Raw genomic sequence first — 13,813 nt, 5'->3', positions numbered from 1 at the left:
GCTTCCAGAAGTCATAGATCCTCTTCTGACTATTATTAATTTGTCATTGTCATTAGAATATGTCCCCAAAACCTTCAAACTGGCTGTTATTAAGCCTCTCATTTAAAAAAAACACAACTTGACCCCAAATATCTCATTAATTACAGACTGATCTGGAATCTCCCTTTTCTGTCAAAGATACTAGAAAAGGTTTCCTTAATGACCCATCTCTTTAACCTGGCTTACACATAACACACTTAACATTTCTATTACTCAAATCCGTTAAAGGATTGTTAGGCTGCATTAATTAGGTCAACCGGAAATGGAAGCTTCAGTGCAAGTTCTACTAGGAAGACTTAATGCTACGTCACACATTACAATTAGATCTAGCCAATCGTCACTCGGCACGAGGAATATATAAGCTCTCTACTCACCCTTCCTTGTGTTTGCAGATACTGATGTGTCGTTCCTTACGACCGTCCTGTTCAAACCCAAATGTCACAACAACCTCTCGTTGTCTGTGATAACTCAGATGATGATTTCATTCCACCGTCTCCCGTTGCTACTCGGTGTAGCATTCGTCTTCAAAACCGTGACTCTCCATGGGCTCAGTGGTCCTCAGAGAAGATTATCAATACTCTTCAGGCTGCCGGCATTCCTATCAACCAAGGTCTGTCAAGAGATGATCGGCTCATTTTGGCCTTCAACACATTGGGTACTCCACCTGCTTCACCTGCAGACACCTCCCAGTCAATATTAGCGACGCCAGTGCAACCCAAACAAACTGGTAGGAAGCGGTCTTGCCTCCGGATCCAACGACCCTTTGAGTGCCCCCTCTACATCCTCGGGAATACAGGCACCTAACCAGTCGGCTAACACTTCAAGTCAAGACATTAACGCCCTACCTATGACATCGCATTTCAATCTATCCACTGCAGTTCCAGCCCAAGCTTTCGGTAGGCATTTTGTCTCACCTGCTGCAGTAACAGTGTCATCCCAATTAAGACAAAATATTATCCAAGGTAAGGACATTAACCTAGCTACACTGCTGTTTCCTTCACCCGCAGCCGATTGGCAAATGGTAGACTGTGGTGACGTGGCAGTTTTCCTCAAGACGTCTGATCCCAGACTGCAACAGAATCTTTCATTCTGTGAATTCGTAATTGCTTTCAGTATTTACAGGGATATTTTATGTCAAGTTTTTCCTAATCGTAGGGATGAATTAGACCTTCACTTGGCTATGATGGCAGATTTCAATCAACGTTATGGGGGTACGCTATTTTATGAATATCATATGAATACCATAAATCCCTCTCCGCAAAGTCTGCATCTTTCGTTACTCTATACAACTCAAGGATTGACACAGACACTGAACTCTTAGTTCGTCATTTTGCAGGCCAGAAAAGCTCGCTCGGTCACTCGGCACCTTTTTGCCCCAAAGCTTATGATAGCCGAGCTACAGACGCTGTCCACGGTGCTGCAAATGTAAGCACGCCGGCAGATGCCAGAGGCCGTCCTATTCTGAAATTTAATGGCTCTGCTTTATGTAATAATTTTAATGAATCTGTGTGTTCCTTCCCTCAATGTAAATTTGCTCATGTCTGTAGCTTCTGCAAGGACCCACACCTGAAATCGGTTTGCCCACGGAGGTTCAAGCCTCCTCCCAGAGTGAAGGTTACACATTTGCATTTACACATACCATTCAGTGGGTTGTTACATATGTGTAGTTACACAAACATTACAGCTGTAGATACTATGTACCAATGTGTACTTACACTGTGGTTACATACTATGTACAGATCTAGTTACTATGTAAGTACACACGTATTAGGGCCACAATATAAAGTGGGACCCTGCTTGGTCTTTGTTTGTGATGTTTTGTCTCTCGTTTCGGAAACCTGTTTTTCTTATTCTAATTACAACCGTCTGTTCGTTTCTAGTTTACAACTATGAAACTCGAAACTTAAAGATATCTTCCATTCGGAAACTGCTCGCAAGCATTACATTTTTTGCTAGATATCATAACCCTGATTATCCACGTTTTTTCACTGTCCCATTTGTGCGTTTGCTCCTTAAAGGCATAGCTAAATCATCGGTCAGAACTCATGATAAACGCCTACCCATTACTTTCTCTGTAATATAACGGCTAATTATATCCCTACGTAACGGTCTGTTTTCTGGTTACATTAACGTTCTTTTAGAAACTTTGTTTTTAACAGCTTTCTATGGCTTTATGCGTCCAGGGGAATTTACGTCTGAATCTAAGCATTTTGAATCTTCACGAGATTTGTCACTTTCAGATATTCACTTTTCACCTAACTTCTTTACCATTTTCCTTAAGCACTCCAAGAACGACTCGTTAGGATCAGGCGTCACATTGTCTCTATATAAAAATGATTACCAGTTCTGCCCCTATTCCTCCATGATTAGATATCTAAAAATCCGTCTCCGCACTTCTATTCACTCTCCCTTATTTATTTTACCTAACGGTGCACCAATAACTAAGGCAGGGGTGCCCAAACTCGGTTCTGGAGGACCGGTGTCCTGCAGAGTTTAGCTCCAACCCTAATCAAACACACCTGAACCAGCTAATTAAGCTCTTACTAGGCATGCTAGAAACTTCCCGGCAGGTGTGTTGAGGCAAGTTGGAGCTAAACTCTGCAGGACACCTGCCCCCCAGGACCGAGTTTGGGCACCCCTGAACTAAGGCCTGGTTCAGCTTTCATTTAGCCACTGTTTTAGAAAGCTGCAGTCTGTCACCACTTCAATACACCGGCCATTCCTTTAGGATTGGGGTGGCCACTACTGCTGCTGAACGTGGAGTTCCAAAATCAGCTATCAAGCTACTGGGCAGATGGTCATCCTCCGCATTCGAATCATACATTAGACCTGAACCTCAAACCATCTCAAAGGCTCAGCAAATAATTTCAAGTTGTCCTCAAGGTAGTCTATATGCAGTTACTGGTGGTGGTGTAATACCTATTCATATTACTCCTAACAACCTTTTGTGGTTTACTATCTGTGGCTTACCTTAGCCTTTCTCACTGTGGCCTATCTTTCGTGGCCTTTCTCTCTGCAGCCTAACTTTCCGGCCTTCCCCTCTGTTGACAATCTTTGTGGCATTTCTTTCTGCGGCCTGTCTTTCACAGGTTTCCCTTCTGTAGCCTTCTGAGGCATTTTTCTGTGGCCTATAATGACCTTTCTCACTATGGCCTATCGGGGCCTTCCCCTCTGTGGCCTATAGGGGCCTTTCCCACTGTGGCCTATCGTGGCCTTTCCTCCTGTGGCCTATAGGGGCCTTTCCTCCCGTGGCCTATTGGAGCCTTTCCTCCTGTGGTCTATCAGGGCCTTTCCTCCTGTGGCCTATCGGGGCCTTTCCTCCTGTGGCCTATCGGGGCCTTTCCTCCTGTGGCCTATCGGGGCCTTTCCTCCTGTGGCCTATCGGGGCCTTTCCTCCTGTGGCCTATCGGGGCCTTTCCTCCTGTGGCCTATCGGGGCCTTTCCTCCTGTGGCCTATCGGGGCCTTTCCTCCTGTGGCCTATCGGGGCCTTTCCTCCTGTGGCCTATCGGGGCCTTTCCTCCTGTGGCCTATCGGGGCCTTTCCTCCTGTGGCCTATCGGGGCCTTTCCTCCTGTGGCCTATCGGGGCCTTTCCTCCTGTGGCCTATCGGGGCCTTTCCTCCTGTGGCCTATCGGGGCCTTTCCTCCTGTGGCCTATCGGGGCCTTTCCTCCTGTGGCCTATCGGGGCCTTTCCTCCTGTGGCCTATCGGGGCCTTTCCTCCTGTGGCCTATCGGGGCCTTTCCTCCTGTGGCCTATCGGGGCCTTTCCTCCTGTGGCCTATCGGGGCCTTTCCTCCTGTGGCCTATCGGGGCCTTTCCTCCTGTGGCCTATCGGGGCCTTTCCTCCTGTGGCCTATCGGGGCCTTTCCTCCTGTGGCCTATCGGGGCCTTTCCTCCTGTGGCCTATCGGGGCCTTTCCTCCTGTGGCCTATCGGGGCCTTTCCTCCTGTGGCCTATCGGGGCCTTTCCTCCTGTGGCCTATCGGGGCCTTTCCTCCTGTGGCCTATCGGGGCCTTTCCTCCTGTGGCCTATCGGGGCCTTTCCTCCTGTGGCCTATCGGGGCCTTTCCTCCTGTGGCCTATCGGGGCCTTTCCTCCTGTGGCCTATCGGGGCCTTTCCTCCTGTGGCCTATCGGGGCCTTTCCTCCTGTGGCCTATCGGGGCCTTTCCTCCTGTGGCCTATCGGGGCCTTTCCTCCTGTGGCCTATCGGGGCCTTTCCTCCTGTGGCCTATCGGGGCCTTTCCTCCTGTGGCCTATCGGGGCCTTTCCTCCTGTGGCCTATCGGGGCCTTTCCTCCTGTGGCCTATCGGGGCCTTTCCTCCTGTGGCCTATCGGGGCCTTTCCTCCTGTGGCCTATCGGGGCCTTTCCTCCTGTGGCCTATCGGGGCCTTTCCTCCTGTGGCCTATCGGGGCCTTTCCTCCTGTGGCCTATCGGGGCCTTTCCTCCTGTGGCCTATCGGGGCCTTTCCTCCTGTGGCCTATCGGGGCCTTTCCTCCTGTGGCCTATCGGGGCCTTTCCTCCTGTGGCCTATCGGGGCCTTTCCTCCTGTGGCCTATCGGGGCCTTTCCTCCTGTGGCCTATCGGGGCCTTTCCTCCTGTGGCCTATCGGGGCCTTTCCTCCTGTGGCCTATCGGGGCCTTTCCTCCTGTGGCCTATCGGGGCCTTTCCTCCTGTGGCCTATCGGGGCCTTTCCTCCTGTGGCCTATCGGGGCCTTTCCTCCTGTGGCCTATCGGGGCCTTTCCTCCTGTGGCCTATCGGGGCCTTTCCTCCTGTGGCCTATCGGGGCCTTTCCTCCTGTGGCCTATCGGGGCCTTTCCTCCTGTGGCCTATCGGGGCCTTTCCTCCTGTGGCCTATCGGGGCCTTTCCTCCTGTGGCCTATCGGGGCCTTTCCTCCTGTGGCCTATCGGGGCCTTTCCTCCTGTGGCCTATCGGGGCCTTTCCTCCTGTGGCCTATCGGGGCCTTTCCTCCTGTGGCCTATCGGGGCCTTTCCTCCTGTGGCCTATCGGGGCCTTTCCTCCTGTGGCCTATCGGGGCCTTTCCTCCTGTGGCCTATCGGGGCCTTTCCTCCTGTGGCCTATCGGGGCCTTTCCTCCTGTCCTGCAGAGTTTAGCTCCAACCCTAATCAAACACACCTGAACCAGCTAATTAAGCTCTTACTAGGCATGCTAGAAACTTCCCGGCAGGTGTGTTGAGGCAAGTTGGAGCTAAACTCTGCAGGACACCTGCCCCCCAGGACCGAGTTTGGGCACCCCTGAACTAAGGCCTGGTTCAGCTTTCATTTAGCCACTGTTTTAGAAAGCTGCAGTCTGTCACCACTTCAATACACCGGCCATTCCTTTAGGATTGGGGTGGCCACTACTGCTGCTGAACGTGGAGTTCCAAAATCAGCTATCAAGCTACTGGGCAGATGGTCATCCTCCGCATTCGAATCATACATTAGACCTGAACCTCAAACCATCTCAAAGGCTCAGCAAATAATTTCAAGTTGTCCTCAAGGTAGTCTATATGCAGTTACTGGTGGTGGTGTAATACCTATTCATATTACTCCTAACAACCTTTTGTGGTTTACTATCTGTGGCTTACCTTAGCCTTTCTCACTGTGGCCTATCTTTCGTGGCCTTTCTCTCTGCAGCCTAACTTTCCGGCCTTCCCCTCTGTTGACAATCTTTGTGGCATTTCTTTCTGCGGCCTGTCTTTCACAGGTTTCCCTTCTGTAGCCTTCTGAGGCATTTTTCTGTGGCCTATAATGACCTTTCTCACTATGGCCTATCGGGGCCTTCCCCTCTGTGGCCTATAGGGGCCTTTCCCACTGTGGCCTATCGGGGCCTTTCCCACTGTGGCCTATCGTGGCCTTTCCTCCTGTGGCCTATAGGGGCCTTTCCTCCCGTGGCCTATTGGAGCCTTTCCTCCTGTGGTCTATCAGGGCCTTTCCTCCTGTGGCCTATTGTGGCCTCTCTCTCTGTGCGGCCTATCGTGGGCTCTATCACTATCCGGCCTATCGTGGCCTCTATCACTATCCGGCCTATTGTGGTCCCTCTCCTCTACTCTATAAAGCACCAATACTTTTAGCTAATAATCTGGTACATTTTTATGCTTTTTGTACTCGCCTTAACTATGTCTAATTAAATATTATTTTAATTTGTTTAGTTTCGTCTTGTATGTTCTAGGATCTTCTAAGAAATACTTCAACTGGTGGATATATAATTTCCTTCACTTCTTTTGGGGTTAGGCTCCGCCCCTGCCTTCGTCTTCGGCAGCAATAGCTGGAATCTAAGACTTAAAGGTTGGTACTGAAACAACTGTCATGTTGCAAGATGTGCATCTGTCTTCGACACCAATAAAGGGCTCAATGTTCAGACCAAGCAAGAGACCTCGTCTGGTATTGGAGGAGGAGAAGGAAAAGGATGACACTGAATCAGAAGTACAAGTGGAACCACATGACTCGACATATAACCCCGAGTGTACTGCCACTGAGGAATCTGAATTGTCGTAAGTTATAAATACAACAGTTTTATGTTATAATTTTCACATTTTTAAAAATTAATTACTGTTCAATCAACATGTGAAAATAGGACAATTTTATATTTGTTTATATTTAGGATAGATCCCCAGACTAACTCCGGTGAAAAAAAATACATCGTTTTTGAAAGTTGCCTAAGAGAGTTATTGGGGTCCTGTCCAATTTGTAAGACAAAATGTGCAGAGCAAAGCAGGCAAATGGGGACTTTTGTGGCATTCACTCAGCTCTGTGAGAAGTGTCAGTACCACAGACAGTGGCAGAGCCAGCCCATAGTAGGGAGTACACCAGTTGGTAACCTGTTACTGTCTGCTGCAACATATTTTACCGGTGGATCCTTTGTTCAACTGCAGAAGGTATGTAAAACCATATTACAAGTAAATTTATAGGAAAGTAACTGTGTTCATTCAGTTTGTATGTAAATGCATGTTTCTGTATTTATTCTTTCATAGATTTTCAAGGCCATGAACCTCCAGATGACGAAAAATAGCACTTTCAGGAAACATGCCAGGAATTTCATTGAGCCTACCATCATACATAAGTGGAGATCAGAGATAAGCAGAGATCAACTACATATTATTACACAGCTGCAACAGCAGGGAAAGGTTCCATTAGCTGGAGATCTGCGCGCTGACACACTAGGTATGCTTACAACAATATTAATATTTAGGCTGTTTATTTTGAAAGTATTGTAGTTTTCATAAAATATTGTATTACTGGTATCATTTATGGTCTACTTTTGATTATGTGTGCCATAGGACACTCAGCCAAATTTGGTAGCTACACTTTGATGCATGTGGAAACCAACAAAATTCTGGATCTTCAACTAATTCAGGTTAGTAACGCCTAGATATCTACAAAAATTGTTACTCTTTCTGCAATCTGTTACTGTTAACACTTCCATATTTTAAATATGCTATTCCCACAATAGAGCAACGAGGTGGGAGGCAGTTACCACATGGAAAAGGAGGGATTAAAGCGTTGCCTGGATAAACTGAAGTCAAATGGTTTAGCTGTTGACTACATAATCACCGATAGACATCCACAGATTCAAAAGTATTTGAGGGAACGCAGTATCACTTCAGTTCTATGATGTGTGGCACTTTGAGAAAGGTACATATTCTTATTTGTATTGAATTAATTATAAACATGAATACAGGCTTGTAAATGTACATTTCGCTTGTGATTTGGTTATGTAAAAGTAATGCTTATACAACCTGACGTATGTGTTTGTATAGGGTTGTCAAATAAACTAGACAAACTTTCACAAAGAAAAGATTGCAAGGTGCTGAAGACATGGTTGCGCAGCATAAAAAAATCACATATACTGGAGTGCGACTTCCTCTGTGTCTGGGCCAGAAAAGGTGGCAAAGTGGACCTCACTGCTGAACCACATTCAAAATGTGCATGTTCACGAAAACCCCCTGTTCCCTAAGTGTGAACACCCGGACAGAGATTCCAGGGATCAAAAGAAATGGTTCCAACCAGGTATGACTATATAAAAAGTATTACTAATGTGACAGTGAACTGGTAAAATGTACATATCATCTTCATAGTTTCATGTCTGTGCCGCTACAGGATCAGTGGAACTCCACAAGTTGGGAAAGGTGCTATACAACAAGAGAGTACTGAAGGACATAGAAAAACTCAGTCACCAATTCCAAACATCGTCACTGGAGGCATTTCACAGCCTTATTCTGCGTTTCGCCTCAAAGAACGTGGTTTTCCCTTTCATAGGGATGTTGTGCAGGTAACAGGCGTAATGGCATATTTAGCAATATTACTAAAAAAGAAAATCTCTTACGGTCTAGTAATGTTGTCATATTTTATGTGTTGTTCTCCGTTTAAAGGTTGTATCTCGCAGCCATGCACTACAATGAAAATGCTGACCGTGACCAGGCATCAACAACTACAGGATAGGCTGTTCAAATTCATTTTTCCTAAGTCCAAAAAGGGGGAATGCACAGCAAAGCCAGTGAAAACCGACCCAACATACAGTAAGTTGAACAAAGGATTTTGTTCAACAATATGAACAATATGAAACTAATAAATAACTGTAATAAAATAAATGAGAAAATAAATAATTATTAATAAATAATACACATGAAAACTGCACAGCAAAGGTGGATTGTTTATCAGTAGTTATATAAAACAATATAGTGACTTTAGGTTTTCATCTTTTCTTACAGACTGTCGATGACCTTATCAGTCTTCTGGTAGATAATGTCTTTCTGGACCCCACACCATACACAGAAGAGCTGAATGCAGTCCCCATTCCACCACCTCTGTCTTCACAGTTTGAAAAACCATCAAAGGAAGATGTGATTGCACGCCATGTGTCCCGCTTCAGTCAAGGGGGGGCCGAAAACTTTTGTTTTTACTGGAAACATGTAAATGTCATGTGAAAATATTGATGTTATAAATACATTGATACAGAAAGATAATTATTTGTGAATATCTTACATGTCTTTTATTTGTTTTATTTATCTCTTTGTTATGTAACTGATTTTACAAAAGTGATTTTACACATCAAACTTTTTGAACAATAAATAAAAACATACTCTTCTTCAGTTCTGTGTCTCACTGCTCCATAGTCAGCTCTATAAATATTATGTATATTTTGTAAAGTGTATGCATTTAAGCAGTTTGGTTCGAAGCCTGGATGCTGAACCATGCATGTAGGTGGGTCCGGAACCTGCATCATTCGTTGTACAGCCTAAAAAAAATTGTTAGACAATAAGTAGTTCCTGTGCAGTGACCTTCCCTCCATCTTTTGATATAAATCTATTAAAGCTTATGACAAAAGGACAACACATAACTATAAAGTATATAGGCATAATTTTGGGACTATATTTTTACAATACCTTATGTATTTCTTTCCAACAGATGTTTTCAGTTTCTGTTGGCATTTTTACACAGTTGCTACATGTACACCTAAAGAAAACGACACATTGTGAGTAAACTAAGTTTTGTGAATAGACAAACAGTTGTTCATTCTATAAATAAAACAATAACTTAAAAAAATGGTACTACTCAGTCATGTATTCAGCTACATTAAATCTTTAATCAGGAGAAAACTGTAACTCAAAAGATAACATAAACAGCAGTAGCATTTACAAGTAAAAGCGTATCGAAAATCTTTGAGAGAAATAAAAAAAATACTTACCATTCAGAAACGTTCTTTAAGAGCCATGCTTGCGGAGGTTCTGCTTGATTCTCTTCATTACCGCTATCTGGGTCTGATTCTGGCTCAAATTGATACAGCAATATTGACACCATTATTTACATTCCACCGGAGCACATGCAACTATCGCCCGTAATGGTAATGGGCGTGAAGTTTCCGGACAACGTGCAGTACGCGGTTTAGCCAATCACAACACACCCGGCCACCTAACCAATCTGAGCCCATTGCCTATTTCTGAGGGAGTGGCTTCATAGAATCAGGAAGTCAACCGGTCGTTCAAATGACAATGGAGAAAGCGGCTTACAATAAAGGTGAAATATATGAAAAATAAGGTGTTTTTTAACAAACGAAACACAAAGACATGTTATACTGCACCCCATAAACACAATCAAGCAAAGAAAAAAGGCAGTCAACCACCCCTTTAATGCTATGTCACACATTACAATTAGATCTAGCCAATCGTCACTTGACACGAGGAATATATAAGCTCTCTACTCACCCTTCCTTGTGTTTGCAGATACTGATGTGTCGTTCCCCTCCATCCTCCCCACCACCACCAGGTTGGCCCTGTCCACGCAGGGGGGTAGGCTCCGCCCCTGCCTTCGTCTTCGGCAGCAATAGCTGGAATCTAAGACTTACAGATTCAAGCTATGGATGGGGCCTACGCCAAATAATTCTATTTTTATGTCACTGTTTTGTCAAATAAATACTTTTGAGTCTTATCATCACCTCCTGAGTCTTTCTGGTAGAACTGGGAACACTTCTCATAACATCCGATGTACTTGTTACATCATAAGAAGAATGGCATCTACGCTAATATTAGTCCGTCTATTTCTTATGACTTGATTGCACAGATACTATTTAAACTGAACTGAGCTGGACAATGACATCACTGAATTCAATGATGAACTGCCTTTAACTGAAAAGTGAGTGTTTACTATTGTCCTTTTGCATTGACACACTATTTTCCTATTTTGATACTGTAAAGCTGCTTTGACACAATCTGTATTGTTAAAAGCACTATATAAATAAAGGTGACTCGACTTGACAAGTGAAGTTTAATGACACTTGTTAGCATTCAAAAGTACATTAACAACTAAGCTTTTAATCATTAATAATCATTAATCAATAATCATTATAATTCCCGGGTAACACTTTATTTTGATGGTCCCTTTTGAACATTCTGTTGACAATAAATAATGTTACACCTACATGTCTACTAACTCACATTAGAGTATTAGTAGACTTTATGCTTAATATCTTCTAACTCTTTATTGTGATGGTCTCCCAACAGACATTCTACTGACTATAGGTAATTTAGCAAATACATGTCAAGTTATTCTAACCCTAACCCTACCAGTCTACTAATACTCTACTAATACTCTAATGAGAGTTAAGTAGACATTTAGGTGCAACGTTACTTATAGTCAACAGAATGTGTTAAAGGGACCATCAAAATAAAGTGAAACCTAATTCCTGTTGAAATCATTTGTAGATTTATAAAAAGGGCATGAGCATATGGATTGAAAGTTTAATGGCATTTGTAAGCATTAACTAATGATCCGTTAAGCATTATATAATTTTTGTTAATGATTTATTAATGAAGCTTTTAATCATTGTAAACCATATGTCAAAATCATTTGAATATTTTCAAAGAGTGAAACTGGAAGTTTAATGACATTTATAAGCAGTTTAAATGAAATAATGATATGTTAATCATTAGGTAATGTTTAGTAAGTTCATTAGTAAATATTAACAAGCACATGATCTCATATTTCTAGATATGTGAATATAAAATAACTAACTATCAGTTAAGCATAATGAAATATTTGTTAATGATTCATTAATGAAAGTTTGTATAAAGTGTTACTGAATATTTGTTTTAGATTTTAATAGAGATGATTTTGGGGGAAAATCCATCATATTACATATATTTTGAATGACGAATCAGGAATCTTTTGTAATATACTTAGATAAATGCATTGTAAGATAAAAGTATATGACACATAGTTTGATTTGTCTTCAAAACAACATCTTTCAATAAAAGTTTCAAGGACAACCAGAATGCCTTATGGTTTGTAATTTTTTTATGCAAACCATGTAGTAATGAGCAATAAAAACCTGGCCTGCCGTCCTCTATAACCTATTGCAAGGCATTTGTTTGTCACTTGAGTGCACAACCCCATATTACCAAAGAAAACTGGCAAACTTTCTTTATTTCCCAGCCCTCACCGCTGCTTAATATGTCTGCTGATACCTGGAGGAGTCTGTGAAGCAGTACACAGACCATTATTCACTCCTGTATGTAGCTTTGTGTGTTGATTCTGTGAATCGTACAATTTCCTCCAGGCAGCACACAGTGTTTGTCAGTGAAAAATTAACTCAGTGCATTGAACAAGGCCACTTTCACAGGGAAAATAAATGCTCACCATACAGCCTGTATCCATAGGGCCAATAGTGCTGATAAAATATAGCTGAGAGAATTATATCTGTCTTGTTTCACAAGGACTGTTCATGGCCTCCACTACTCTATATTGTTATTCCTGGTTGAGAAGGATGTGCTGTCATTTTGCTGTCATCTTTAAAGTCAGGATTGAAGTGCTACGAGATTTATGAAATTCAATTCTTGTTTTTACACTGGACATTTCATTAGGCTCAGTTGAGGGCTGGGCAAACAGGACCTCCCATAGACTTTCACCCTTTCAATATGTTACGTCCTCTGGACATAATTGTTTATTATTTATTATTATTTATTATTTATCTTTGCTGTGGTGTTGTGTTTGTGTATTGTGCAGTTTCCCTTCTCTCTCTCTCTCTTTCCCTTTCCCTCTGAGCAGTGTTAATTGGACGCAGCTGCAGGTGGTTATGTGGAGGATGGAGCGTGCTTAAAAACTGAGGAGAATGGCATTGAAGGGGGTCGTTCGACATGTGGGCCGTCGGTTGATTTGGTTCGGCGTTGTGAGCTCGCTGTGTGTGCGTCGTAGAGCTCCGCGGTGTTGGTCGCTGCCGTTCTGCCCGCCGTCTCCTGCCCCAGACATTCATCGCATTTGTTGTCTTTGCGGTAGCTGTTGGGTTGCTGCCGTTTGAGTGAGAGTTCTCTGTTCTTGTGTTTGCTTTAATGTACTTTATGTTTGTTTTGGAAGCCGTAGGGAGGAGGTTGCCATTTACTTTATGATCCCTTGTTTCCTCCTGTTTTTGGACAGCTAGGGAGTAAGGGGAGATTAATGTGCTTTGTTTGGGGTTTGTTTTGTTAGGTAAGTTAATGTTTAATTATGTCTTAGTTAGCTTCTCTTTTGTTTGTTATTTTGGCCATAACCCCTCCTGAAGATGCACGCTTCCTGTTACTTTGTGAATTAAAAGCTTCTTCCTTTAAATATACTCTCGCTCCGTCGTGTTTGTGTGTGAGCTGGGACAGAAGAGGGGCGTGCATAGTCGCTAAATTTTCTTTATTCTCTTTATTTTTTTCTTTGTCCGAAATCCCCGACCCTAGACTGGGGAGGACGTGACAAATAACATGTCCCATAATCACTTATCTTTCAGGAGCGCCCACACATTTTTGCTAGTGAACCCAGCCTCCTTATTAAATGTTCAATAAATGACATATTAAATGATTCTCAACATTTTAAACTAAGAACACTAACATTTGATAAAAAATTAAATTAAATTTATTTAGATTGTGCAGCCTCTCTTTAAATCTTTTGACTCTTTCTTCATGGAATACATATAATACATAAAGCAGTTTACACACACACACACTGTTCACTTTAAATAGGGGAGTCAATAACATTTTAAATGGAAATAATGTGGTGGTGGGGGGGATCCATTATTGTCACACCTTCATACTGTTTGGACTTTGTTTTCAGTTTGCACCATTTTCACTGTCTAGTTAGTAGTTAGGGTGGGCTTGACATTGGCGCGGCCGGTGGGCTGGAGAGTGCCACGGCCAGCGGGATTGACAAAGGAGCGGCCGGCGGACTTGACTCGGGAACGGCCGGCGGACTTGGCTTCGGAGCGGCCGACGGGCTTGAGAATGCCGCGGCCAGCGGGCTGGTTCTGGCTCGGGCTGGAC

The 13,813-nt window shown here is 43.5% G+C and overlaps 1 pseudogene; it reads left to right on the top strand.

Moving 5' to 3' along the window:
- The first annotated feature begins 7,024 nt into the window (after positions 1 to 7,024).
- The window catches only part of LOC107733407 (uncharacterized), an 8,767-nt pseudogene continuing 1,978 nt past the window's right edge, over positions 7,025 to 13,813 (top strand).

This window comes from Sinocyclocheilus rhinocerous, unplaced genomic scaffold (genome assembly GCF_001515625.1).
Source record: "Sinocyclocheilus rhinocerous isolate Xijiao unplaced genomic scaffold, SAMN03320098_v1.1 scaffold460, whole genome shotgun sequence".
NCBI lineage: Eukaryota > Metazoa > Chordata > Actinopteri > Cypriniformes > Cyprinidae > Sinocyclocheilus > Sinocyclocheilus rhinocerous.
Note: the sequence above shows the minus strand (reverse complement) of the source record. Positions and strands in the feature narration are given on the sequence as shown.